We start from the raw sequence: 12,011 nt of genomic DNA on the forward strand, positions 1-12,011 counted from the left end.
TCCGTAGGTGTGTGTTTCAGAGTAACGTTAATGCAAAACAATAGTATAAATCTGGCGCGGGGGGCCCGTGGCCCGCGCTGCAGTGCGTGCACACGGACTGTTGCTACCTTCGTCCCCAGTCCTGCGGAACCTTCCCCTTCGCGGCGCTGCCACGCATCTCCTTCGTTTTAGGGCAGCAGAAAGCCTCTGCCCTGCCTGCGGCCTCCCCGCCTATAGGAACCACGGCCCGCACTGGGCTGCAGAGCCAAGGCCGCCCTCGCCCACCGGGACACGTCCCCTGGCTCCCACCTCGCCTTCCCTTGCCCCTCTCCCCCACCGCCTGCGCCCCCTTCGCTCGGCCTCGGACTGACAATTCACATTTCGGGACTGATGCAGTGTCATTTTGCCTGCGTTGATTAAGCACCTGCTGTATGCCAGGCCTGGTGCTGGGCCGTGAGTGCAGAAGTGAAAACCACGCTCTGGCTCAACGCCGGGACCGTGCCCCTGTGGGCCGCGGTGCTGCAGGCGAGAAGCGCGGGGCGCACGGGGCGGGGGGCCGGTCCTGCGCGGAGGTCCAGGCTGGATCCTTCCCAGCAGTGAGCAGATGGGAGGAAGGAACGTTTCCGGGCAGAATGGGGCGCGGCAGGTTCCTGGGAGCAAACCCGAAGGACACCAGCGACCCCGAATCCCTGCGTGATCCTATAGGAAACGCGTGGCCCAGAAGCAGGGACACATGCATTCCTAGTTGGAGAATTAATTACCCAACCGACCGTTCGGCGCACGCGCATGCGCATGCTCATACCGATCGTTTACTCTAGTAAGTTCAAGAAAAGCACCCTGAGCAGCTGGCTCGTTGGTCTAGGGGTATGATTCTCGCTTTGGGTGCGAGAGGTCCCGGGTTCAAATCCCGGACGAGCCCANCTATTGAACGTGGAATGGAGACCAATACAATTTAAATAGAAGAGCAGATTACAAATGAACGAGCGATTTCATCCACGGACTGCCATTCTTGAGAATTTTCTCAGGTTGAAAAACAAGAACCAGAAAGGTCTCACACCCCAAAAGTAGAAAAGTGGGCTCGTCCGGGATTTGAACCCGGGACCTCTCGCACCCTAAGCGAGAATCATACCCCTAGACCAACGAGCCGCCGCTTGTCAAGCTCCTTTTTCTCTTTCTAAGTAGGATGCGCGGCCCCGCGGCGCCGGCTGCGCGCAGCAGGGGCTTCAGCCTGTCGCGCGCCTTCAGGTCTGCGGCGAGCTAGCCGCGCGCATCCGCTGGGTGGGACGTGGGATGTTGGGGACGACGTTCCAGGTCGGCCGTGGATTAGAAAAGTATGCCTGTCTGCAGACGCGAAGGCGCGGGTTGACCCCGGACCCTGAGCTGGGGCTGGAGCTTAGGAGAGCCGCTCGTCCGGGCTGGGCGGCGGGGCCAGGTCCCGGACGTGGGGACCGTCCCGGACCCTTGTGCAGGGCGCCCCAACGCGCGGCTCTGGCCGACACCGTCAGCAGCCGCCTGGGATCACTGCGCAACCTGGATCTCTGGGGTCCTGGACGTCTGGCTTTCTGGGAAGCTAACCCGACGTCGCGAGGCTGTGGCCTGAAATTTCGGTCAGGGTTGGGTCACATGTGCAGATTCTGTCGTTTAGCCCCGGGACCTGGATGGAACTCGGCCAACTCTGGTTCCTGCCGGTGGGCCTCCCAGAATGTGGGGCGCCTGGTCCCTCTTACCGCCCTTCTCCTCTGAGACCAAGGGCCAAGGCTTCTAGGCAACCTGAGAGGCCTCCGTGGGGAGCAGGGATGCCAGACCCACCCAGAGAAACAGGGGGTTCCCTGGAGCCCCTCCCCCGTGTAACTCATCAGGCCAGAGTGTTTGGGCTGCCTGTCTGTTGAAATAGGGGATCACAAGATCTGCCCTCACTGCTGGAGAGAGGGAGGAGGGGGGAGCTGGGATTTCCCAACCACACACCTGCCCTGCACAGTGAAAGGTTAGGTGCCCCGACGCACAGGCTGCCTACCAGTGGCCCAGCCAGTTCTGGCCACTTTACATTGCTTGTCATTCTTCCCCCACATGCCCTCACTTCAAGATGGGAAAATGGAGACAGTACAGCCCAGGAGTGGCCCCCAAGCCCCTTACAGCTGTGCCCTGCGTCTTCAGGAGCCTGCCGGAGTCTCACGCTTATTCCCAGGTCTGAGGATGTGCAGGCAGGAAGAAATACCTCAAGTTGGTCCCCTGGAAGCATGTGTAAGGCTTCTTTCAGGCCACAGCCCACTTTCACTGGCGCCTGCTCTGCCCCAGGCCTGGGCTGGGCCCTGGAGACAGTGATGAGTCAGGCCTGCCCCCAGCGCCCCCTGCCCAGGGGCCACCCCACTGCCTGTGCCCTCGGCCTGGTCCAGGGCTGTGGGCTGGTCCGGAGGACCTCCGGCAGGGCAGGCTGGCTGCGGTTGCTGCTAAATGAGGCTGTGGCCTGGACACACCCCCAGGACCTCACCTCCTCTGCCCAGGCCTTCCATGCCCCCAGAAAGGCCTTCTTCATGGACAGCCACTGACTGTGCAGGGGCTCTCCATGGCCTTGGGAATGATGGCAGTGCTCTTTGACTGCCAGTCTTGCCCCTCTGGGGCCCGACTTGCCCCCACTCACCTCTCCACAGGCCCTACTCCCTTCCCTTTGAGGGCCCAGGCCATGGCCGCATGTAAAGCGGCCCCGTGCGATCAAGGATGCCCCCAGCTTCTTGTAAATTCCAAGCCTTTTGCCCTTTCTGTTCCAGCACCACCCACTCCAGGCAGGCCTGAGCTGGGTCAGGGCCTCCTTCAGTGCCACCAGCTTCTGTGCTCCCTGGCATCCTGGTTGTCTGCCCCTTGCATGCATGTGTGTCTCCAGCAGTGGGGCTGGAGAACGTCTCCCAGGGAAGGGCAGTGGCCATGTCACCACCCGGCCGGGCACACATGACCTGCAGAGAAGTGCTTTTTGATAGAACGTTATTTTGTCTCTTCCTCTAAAAGCTGAAACCAAAGAAGAATGTTACAACCGCTAAAAGCCTTCTGTGAGTCAGAGGGTCAAGGCTTGTTTGCCTTCTCGATTGGTACAGAATGCCTATCGACCACACCACTTCTGAGGGGATTCTCTGGTCCCTCTGCCAAAGCGGGGGGGCCCCTGGAGATGACTGCTCTGGACAGCGGGGTGCCAGGGCAGGAGGGGCCCAGTAGGTGAGAAGGTGACTTTCTAGTCACAAGGGCTTCTGGCTCAGAGGCCTCAGTGTGGAGTGAGGCCCAAGAATGACTCGGAAAGGCCAGAGTGGAGGCCAGAGCCTGAGGGACGGCCATGGGTGGGTGACTTGTGGGTGCAAATCCCTGAGTTAGTAGCGAGGAAAGGGGCATGTGCACGGGGTGGGGGGGAGGGAGGAGGGGGCATCATTGTGCCTGGTGAGCCTGAAGATGGGAGATTAGACACAGTTCGGCCTGCAGGCGACTCCTCCAGGCCGATCTGGGCTGCTGTCTGGGCTGATCTAAATATTTAGGCCCCACGAGCTATTCTCACTCTACTCTGGGGAAAACCCAAGACTTCACAGGTGCAGGGTTCTGACTGATACTATGTGCTTGACCGCGTGGCCGTGGCCGTGGCAGCCTGGCCCTGGCCCAACATGGGGTCTTGGAGATGTTTGACAGTAGAGGCAGAGGGGGAGGGGCAGCCTCCTTCACACACACCCTCATTTATCCCGACCCTCCTGGCAGGGACCTGGGGGAGGCGCTCAGAGCCATAGGCTGATGGCTGAGGTGCTCTGTCCAGCTAGGGTGCTGGTGCTCCAGAGTGGGGAGCAGAAGAGAAGAGGGGAGGTGAGCAGGGAGTGGAGGTGAGAGGGCCAGGGAGGATGAAAACCCAGCCTGTTGGTGGTTTCTTCTTTTTTTAAGAGCCACAAGCTGAGATCAAAGGTGATATTTTTACAGCAACTGAAATAGAAAACCACTGGGTGCACAGTGGGAGGTGAGCGGCCGGAACACAGGCCCCTTTATGCAGCCTGCGGCCACAGCCTAGGGCCGTGGGGCGTGGGGGACAGTGTGGCCTCCATCTTCCCAACTCAGCTCCGAGAAAGAAGGAGACAGGATGAGAGCTACGGCCCTCCCCTCAGTGTTGGGAGAGGAAAGGGCGGGCAGTGAAGGATGGTAGTGAGCACTCAGGCCCTGACCCTCATCGTTCTTGCTGGGGGGTTGGAGCTGCCGCAGGTCCCGTTTCATCCTGATGGAGGGCTGTGAGCGAGGCTTACCGTTCCCCCTGTGCTCCAGAGGAGAAAACCAAGCCTGCGGGAGGAAAAGCTCCCGAGGGAGTTGGGAGAAAATTCGGGACTCAAACCCCAGAGCTCCTGGTCCAGCACCCTTCCTGCTCTCTGAAATCACTCACACACCGACACGCCAGATCATTTATGGAGCTGCTGCTATTACCGGCCACCGCTGGCCCTGGCAGAGCTGGAGCCGTGCTCAGGTCACTGGACCGGCAGCATCAGCCCCATCTGGGAACGTGCGAGAAATGCACATTCTCAGGCCCCAACTCAGACTTACCGAACCAGAAAATCTGGCAGTGTTTCCCAGTGGTTAGTATTTTTTGGTGATGTTTATTTATTTTTGAGAAAGAGACAGAGCAAGCGGGGGACAGGCAGAGAGAGAGGGAGACACACAGAGAGAGGGAGACACAGAATCCAAAGCAGGCTCCAGGCTTTGACCTATTCAGCACAGAATCCCATGCAGGGCTTGAACTCATGAACTATGAGATTATGAGCCGAGAAGAAGGCTGATGCTTAAATGACTGAACCACCCAGGCGCCCCCCAGAGTTTAGTATTTTAATGAGTTCTCTGGGTGATTCTGATGCAGGCTAAGTTTGAGAATCACTCTACTGCATTACCTCAGTTTCCACACTTGTAGTTCAGGGAAACATAACGCCCATCTCATAAGACTGAGCCCATTATCCGCTAACATGCATGCTTGGGATGCCAGCCATCCTTCTAAGCCCTTTAAAAATATTAACTAATTTAATTGCAGGACTCTCTGAGATGAGAACTAATAGTATCCTCATCTCACCGATGAGGAAATGGAGGCACAGAGAGGTAAAGCTACTTAGCCAGGGTCCCACAGCTGGTAAGTGGCAGAGCTCTCGGATCTAAGCTAACGGGTAACCAACAGGAAGTCTCCAGCAGAGGGTCTGGCTTCCAGAATGTGTTCCCAGCATGGCTGAGGCTGTTAAGCTGGCGATTGCTATTACCTCACCTGAAGCTGAGATGATGATCCGCTTTTTTATGTTTGGAAATGTAAAATCTGGGGTCTCGTCAAGATGGGAGAGAGAGTTGGCCGCAAAGGCAGCCTCAGTCTCTAAAACCCGAGGGCAGCCCACGGGCCCTCACCATTCAAGCAGTTTTAAGACCGCAATATACCATCTTGGTCTTCTGGAAACATCCCGGTTTGCTGTAGGGAGGAGCGTGGGCTAGAATCCTAGGTTGACCATTCAGGGCCTGTGTGACCTTGTACAAGTCACCTGACCCATCTGCACCTCCTTTTCTTTATCCGTAAAGTGGATGGTGACAGTCCTAGCCTTGCAGGTTTCCTGTGAGGGTTGGAGAAGGTGACGTGCATGCCCCACCCAGAGCATGTGCGGAGCTGGCCATCAACCTGCAGTTTGCCGCTCTCATTCCCCCTCCCGGGGGCTACCTCTGTGGGAAGACCAGCTGGGGACCCAGAAAAAGGTTGAAAGAAGCAGAAATAAGTCCCCAAGTGCTCAAAATGCACTTGTTCCCCAGCCTCCCTGCCCCTTTCCAGATCTTGAAATAGCCCCGCCAGCCAGGGGTTCGGGGAGAGACACTGGAAGCTGCCGCATCCAGGGAGGGAGTTAAGTAAGCTGTAAAGCGAAGAGTGTCCCCTGCGTGCCACCACCGCTGGCCAGGCCTCCGCAGTCAGCATGAGCACCTGAGCTTCCGACTGCAGGGAGGTATTTGGGCCCAGACATCTGAAACTCCTTAGCAGCTTGCCCCCTGGGAAGCTGACCCTGCTTGGTGAGAATTCTCCCAGAGCCACAGAGGATGGAGCAAACGAAGACCAGGTGAGGTGTGGCTACAAAAGTGGGGAGCATAGTCTCCTAAGCAGCCTCTGGGAACCCCTGAAGAGCAGAGGAGGCTGAGGGAAAGCCCCAGGCCTGGGCCCCGCTCCCGCCCAGCCACCAGCTCCCTGGCTCTGTGAACTGGAGACATGGGGTGGCAGGGGGGCCCACTCCCTCTTTGAGCCTCAGTTTCTCTTTTAGAGGAGGGGTAAGCAAGGCACACACCAAGGGCCTTCCCAGCTGACACTGTGGGGTCCCAGTCTGACCTAGAATTCCCGGCCTCTGAGGTTTAGGCCAGTGTGGACAGGAGGTGAGTGATGGGTGGTGGGTGGGGAGGTAACTCAGCGATGGAGAACCAGTGATCCCTCCCCTGGGCCCAGACATCAGAGGGGTGTTGGCAAGGAAAGACCCGGAAGTGATGCTGCATTTTAGAACAGTCAGCTGGGTGCTCTCTCAGTGCCCATGGGTGACAGAGATGGTGTGAGTCTCCTGGAGATGGACTCCAACTGGGCAGATGGCGGGGGTCAAGGCAGGGGTCAAGGCCATCCAGTTAGGCCACAGTTAGCTTTCACCTAGCAGTTTTGACTGGCTCCTTATTTTAGGCCAGGTACTCTTCTGTACTGTACGCATATTAAAATCTCTTAACCCTTTCACTGGTGTCTGGTCCTGGGTGATTGACCAGCCTGGAGCCTGGCCCTCACCTGGCCAGTCCTGACCTTGACCTTTTTCAAGGCACGCAGAGGTCAAACAGACTGGCCCTCACCATGTCACTCAAGATCAATGCCTCCTCCTCTCACTGTTATTATAACTGACAGGGAGAGTCTCCCTTTCCTGACAGGAGGGCTCTTGCCCCTGGGCCCTGTTGCCTGCTGGGCCCGGAATATGGCCAAAAGGGTGAGGAGGACTCGTACAGAGGGTGGTTCACACGGGCCTTGGTGAATCCTGATGAACCGTTTCCGCTCTGGCCAGAGAGGCAGGCCCTCAGTGGAGACCCGGATGGGCATGTCGCTCAGACGGTGACCCTGACTTTCTGGACAGCATGGCCAAAGTGGGCTTCTCTGAACTTTGACTTTTCTCTGGACACCTCATTCCTGGGTGGCTGCGTTCTTTCTTTGGGTGGGTCAGTATCTCTGATGAGCAAGCAAGAGAGCTGTATCCTGGGTCAGGGGGCCTTTTTGATTCATTGACCTCTCATGGGGCAACCTTATTACTGGCGTTTCTAAGGCCCAGAGAGAGGCAGGGACCCACCCAAGTTCACACAACCCAGGGGCAACCCTGGATTCCCAGACTCTCTTCAATTAAATAGTTTATCACTTTCAAATATGAAAAATGAATTCTCTAAGTGCAGAAAAATTAGGAAATGCAGATAAGCAAAAGCAGAATAAGTATACCTTTAGTTTGTTTCTACGAGAAACTTCCATTGCCCGTTCCCATCCCTTCTCTCTCCCTGGGGCCTCAGCCACACTCCCCCAGCCCCAGCCATAATCAATACCTCACCTCCTTTTGCCAACAGCTGTTCCCTGAGGAATAAGCCTTGACAGCAGATCCTGGAAGACAGCCTCTGACTGGAGGCTGGGAAGGCCTGGCGTCTCTTCCGGAACAGCACAGCTTCCGCCCAAATGGAACTGTTTAAGCGCAGGATACGGTAGGGAACACTCCCAGCCAGAAGCCCAGAGCCTGCAGCCCGCCCTGCCTGGTCTGTGCAACAACTGTGTGACCTTGGGCCAGTCCATGCCCTCTTAGTTTCTCCCACTGTAAAATGAAGACTTGAACTTGACCGAGTGTCTCCCCCATGGCCTTTATCAGTAGGTCAGCTTGTTGTAGGCAAAGACTGTGCCCTCTCCTTATAAGTGGACCATAAGATTTAGAGTCAGAAGACAAGGGTCCAGCTCCCTGTCACTCCCTACCTGTGTGAACCGTGCCCAGGGCACCACACTGTGCTTGTCCAGAGTGCTTGTCAGTTTTGTGTGTCCCACGGAGGCCGTAAATCCTGTGAGAGGTGGACCTGAGAGACCTGTGGGGAGCATGGGGCGAGGTGCTCTGCTGGGATGCTGCTCCAGGGTACCCCCTGCTTGCCCAGTGCCTGGCTCCACCCCGGCTCAGTGGGGGCTGGCCCAGGCTTGCAGATGGAGCCTGCCCGCGGGCACACGGAGCTCTGGCAAGAGGAGTGTGTGGACCCTGGGCCCGGCCCACCGTATGAAGTGTCAGTAACGTTGCCCAGAGGGCCTCGGGGCCCATGACATCATGGACAACAGTTTCCATGTTGGAGCTCCTGGAGCTAAGGCCATTTTAAAAAAATAGCACTGCCTTTTTTCCTTTCTTTCTTTTTCCATTTTGGCTAAGACATGGAATGTGAAAGCAGCTAAATTATTGCAGAAGGAGTAGAGGCTGCGTTCATAGACTGACTCTGCTCTGGGGTCCTAAAAACAATGCCAGACCTGGGAGGTCTGGCCCCTGCTTCCTCATGCCCACCTTGACCCCACTCCAGGCTGCTCTGACAGGACTGGGGGTAGGGGGGCGGCCAGTAATGGTCTGCCTCTGGTTCCCAGATAACCTTTCTGGATCTCAGCTTGTCATTTATTATGGGCCAGATGTTCATGCTCACCCCCCTCCCCCCAAATTCATATGTTGGGTCCCTATTCCCCAGCGCCGCCCCCTACAGTTTGATGGTATTTGAGGTAGGGCCTTTGACAGATAATTAGATGAAGTCATAAAGTTGGGGCCCCCACAATGAGATTAGTGTCTTTTTATAAGAAGCAGAGAGATCAGAGCTCACCTGCTCGGTCTCTCTCTCCCTGCATGCACACAAATAGGTTGTGTGAGTACCCACTGAGATGGTGGCCATATGCATGCTGGGAGGTGAGCCCTCGGCAAGAACCAACCAATCTGTCAGCACCCTGATCTTGGACTTGCCAGCATCCAGAACTGCGAGGCATAAATGTCCGCTGTTTAGGCCATCCAGTCTGTGGTATTTTGTTAGAGCAGCCTGAGCAGAGGAAGGCACATCTATGAAACTATCGCTGATGAGACTACAATGCAATGATAGCTAACCATTTCTTTTGTCATGTGTTCATTCAGTCAATATTTATGAAACACCTACGTAACGGGCACTGTTTAGGAGCTGGGGTGGAGCAGTGAGCAAAGCAGACAGAAACTCCTTCCCTGCTCTCACGAAGCTGAATTCCAGTCTGCAGAGACAGACAGTAACCAGAGAAAGAAGTGAAGGATACAGTATGTACGATGGATGGTGGTGAGCGCTGAGGAGAAAAAGCTCTCCCGGAGTGGGGATCAGACTGTCAGGAGGGAGGGGCAGGGTGCACTTTGTAATAGGGTGGTCTGGACAGGTGGCCCTGAGGAGGCGGCGAGAGGAGGCCGTGTGGTCACTTCCCCAGCTATGAAAAGACACTGACCCTTGTAGGAAGCAGCGTACAAGTTTGAAACGATCTCTAGGTGTGGTCACCCAAAGCCTGTGCCCCCAAAGCCCTCAGCTCCATCTGGGCCCAAGTAGGCTCTGAACCATTAAGGGCATAGCTTTAGGGGGCGTGGCCTCATTTTACCCGTTAGACTCCATGTAACAGGCCTTTGCTAAACAGCTTTTCCATGTCAGGCACCAGAGGACGCCTGGGGGTGCCGGAGAGAACCCAGACACGCTGCCGAACCAAGCAGACTGGGGGGCAGGCGGCGGGCGGGGGGGCCTCCAGTCCTGGCTCTGCTGCTTGCTGACTATGGGACCTTGGATAGGGCACCACCCACTCTGGGCCTCGGTTGGGCATGGGGGTTTCTTTTTGGGGTGATGAAAATGTCCTTGAATTAGATAGGGGTCATGGTTGCACAACTTCGTGAGTATACCATAATCCACTGAATTGCACATTTAAATTAAAAAAAAATTTTTTTTTGAGCATGTGCAGGGGGAGGGGCAGAGAGCAAGGCAGACAGGAATATCTGGAGCAGATTCTGTGCTGACAGCAGAGCACCCAAAGTGGGGCTCGAACCCACGAACCATGAGATCATGACCTGAGCTTAAGTCGGACACTTAAATGACTGAGCCACCCAGGTGCCCCTAATCCACTGAACTGCGCATTTAAAACACAGCAGCAACAATGGGGCACCTGGGTGGCTTAGTCAGTTGAGCATCCAACTCTTGGTTTTGGCTCAGGGTGAGATCCCAGGGTCGTGGGATTGAGCCCCTCATCGAGCCCTGCGTCGGGCTCCATGCTGAGCACAGAGGCTGCTTAAACTTCTCTCCCTCCCTCTGCCACCCCCCCCAACTCTCTAAATAAATAATTAAACACTTAGGAATAAATTAAAAAGAAAACAAAAAACAACAAAAGAAAGATGGTTGGACAAGACAATCTCTAAAAGAAGGAACAGCAATTTGGGGGGTCGGTGGTTACGAATACCCCAGGGCCTGGACTCAGCACGTTATCTCACAGTATCTAGGGTTCCCCCTGGCTCGGACTTCTTGTGACCCACCACGATGGTATTCACGTTGTGATTGCTCATCAGTAAGTCCAACTTGAGCCCCTCCTTCGGGCCTAAAGCTAGTCTAGGGACTGGGGAAGAGGAGGGCCCGGGGCACCGTCTCTTCCCTGGATTAGCTCCGTCCTTCCCTTTCCTTGTATAGGGAAAAACCCCACATTACAGGATAGGACACAGCTAGGTGGCCGTGGGGGGGACCCTGGGAGCAGATTCATCCTCTGATGCACCGGGGCCCTTGGCTGAGTGTCCAGGATGCAACAGTGGGCAAGTCGGACCCAGCCCTGCCCTTAGGAAGGGAGACAGACTTTTAAACCACCAAATACACGATGAAGAATTTCTTTCATGCCTTTGATCGTCATCGATGCTGTGGAGGAAAATACACGATGTATTGAAGGCACCGGTGTGGCTCGAGTTGAGCTCTGAGGGCGAGTAGAAACAACGAAGGGGTGTGGAGAGGTGCTGATGGCATAGGGAGGGCTGTTCTAGGCAACGCCAAGGCCCTACGTGTCTGCGGGGGAAGGCCAGTGTGCATGAAGGGGAGCGGGGGGTGGGGGGGCGGCCACAGGCACAGGCCAGGCCCAGCCACGCAGGACCCTCGAGGCTGGACCCCCTACATACCTGTGTGTATACGCTTGATGTCCCCACTCACTCCCCAGTGACCCGGTTCAGAGAATGAACTACAGGCCCCGTTCAGGGGTTTGTGTTCCAGTAAGGCCTGGTCACTGGTCCCTCCCTCGCGGCCTCCGGGCCTGCTGCTCTGCACGTCCGGGATCAAGGGCCTGCCAGCCTGAGCAGCCGCGGCTGTTATTTGAGCTGGATGATGTGCGAAGGACCCTGCCTGGCAGCCCCCTGGCCATCCGGCCACACTGCCCTCCTCCACGGCAGACCCTGCACCCCCCCCTCCATCCCCTTGATGCCAGCCCGCCAGTTTCCCCCACTTCAACATCTTGAGGTGAGAGCTTTTCCACCAGGTCTCAGGCCAAGCGTGGTTCTTGGCTGCAGGTTCGGTGCGCTGGTTTCCGGCCATCCCCGCCTTCCACCGCTCCCCCAGGACCCGCCTGCTCTTTCCAGTCTTGTTTTTCAGTTTTCTCTCGGTGTGACTCTCCCCGAGCCGGCCTCTTTGTCTCTTGCCTTCCTTCTTTTCTTCTCTCTTTTCTCTAGGGTAGCTAGGGCCTTAAGGGAAAAGCGTGCGCTTTGGGGTAGCCGGAGCGGGGTTCAAATCCTAGCTCTGTCACCTGCTGGCTGTGTGATCCTGGGCGAACGTATCCCTCCCTCCAAGGCAGTTTCGGCTTCTTTGGAATGGGGGTGATCCTCCTGTTTCTCTGGGTGGTTGAGAGCGGAGCCGAAGTTCACAAAGTGCCTCCCGGGGAATAGTAGGCACCTCACGCACGGTAGTTTCCTCTTCCCTTCCTCGTGCACCTTCTCCTCCCTGAGCTTCTGCATGTTGCGCTCACTTAAGCACAATGTAAGAAACAA

At 56.4% G+C, this 12,011-nt stretch overlaps 2 non-coding genes across 2 annotated transcripts; one reads left to right on the top strand and one right to left on the bottom strand.

Moving 5' to 3' along the window:
• The first annotated feature begins 826 nt into the window (after positions 1-826).
• On the top strand, positions 827-898 carry TRNAP-UGG (transfer RNA proline (anticodon UGG)). Its single transcript has one exon. It is a non-coding gene; the product is annotated as a tRNA-Pro (tRNA).
• Positions 899-1,053: 155 nt separating this feature from the next.
• On the bottom strand, positions 1,054-1,125 carry TRNAP-AGG (transfer RNA proline (anticodon AGG)). The gene has a single exon. It is a non-coding gene; the product is annotated as a tRNA-Pro (tRNA).
• Between the last annotated feature and the right edge of the window lie 10,886 nt (positions 1,126-12,011).

The sequence above is a fragment of the Crocuta crocuta genome, unplaced genomic scaffold, assembly GCF_008692635.1.
Source record: "Crocuta crocuta isolate KB4526 unplaced genomic scaffold, BGI_CrCroc_1.0 scaffold271, whole genome shotgun sequence".
NCBI lineage: Eukaryota > Metazoa > Chordata > Mammalia > Carnivora > Hyaenidae > Crocuta > Crocuta crocuta.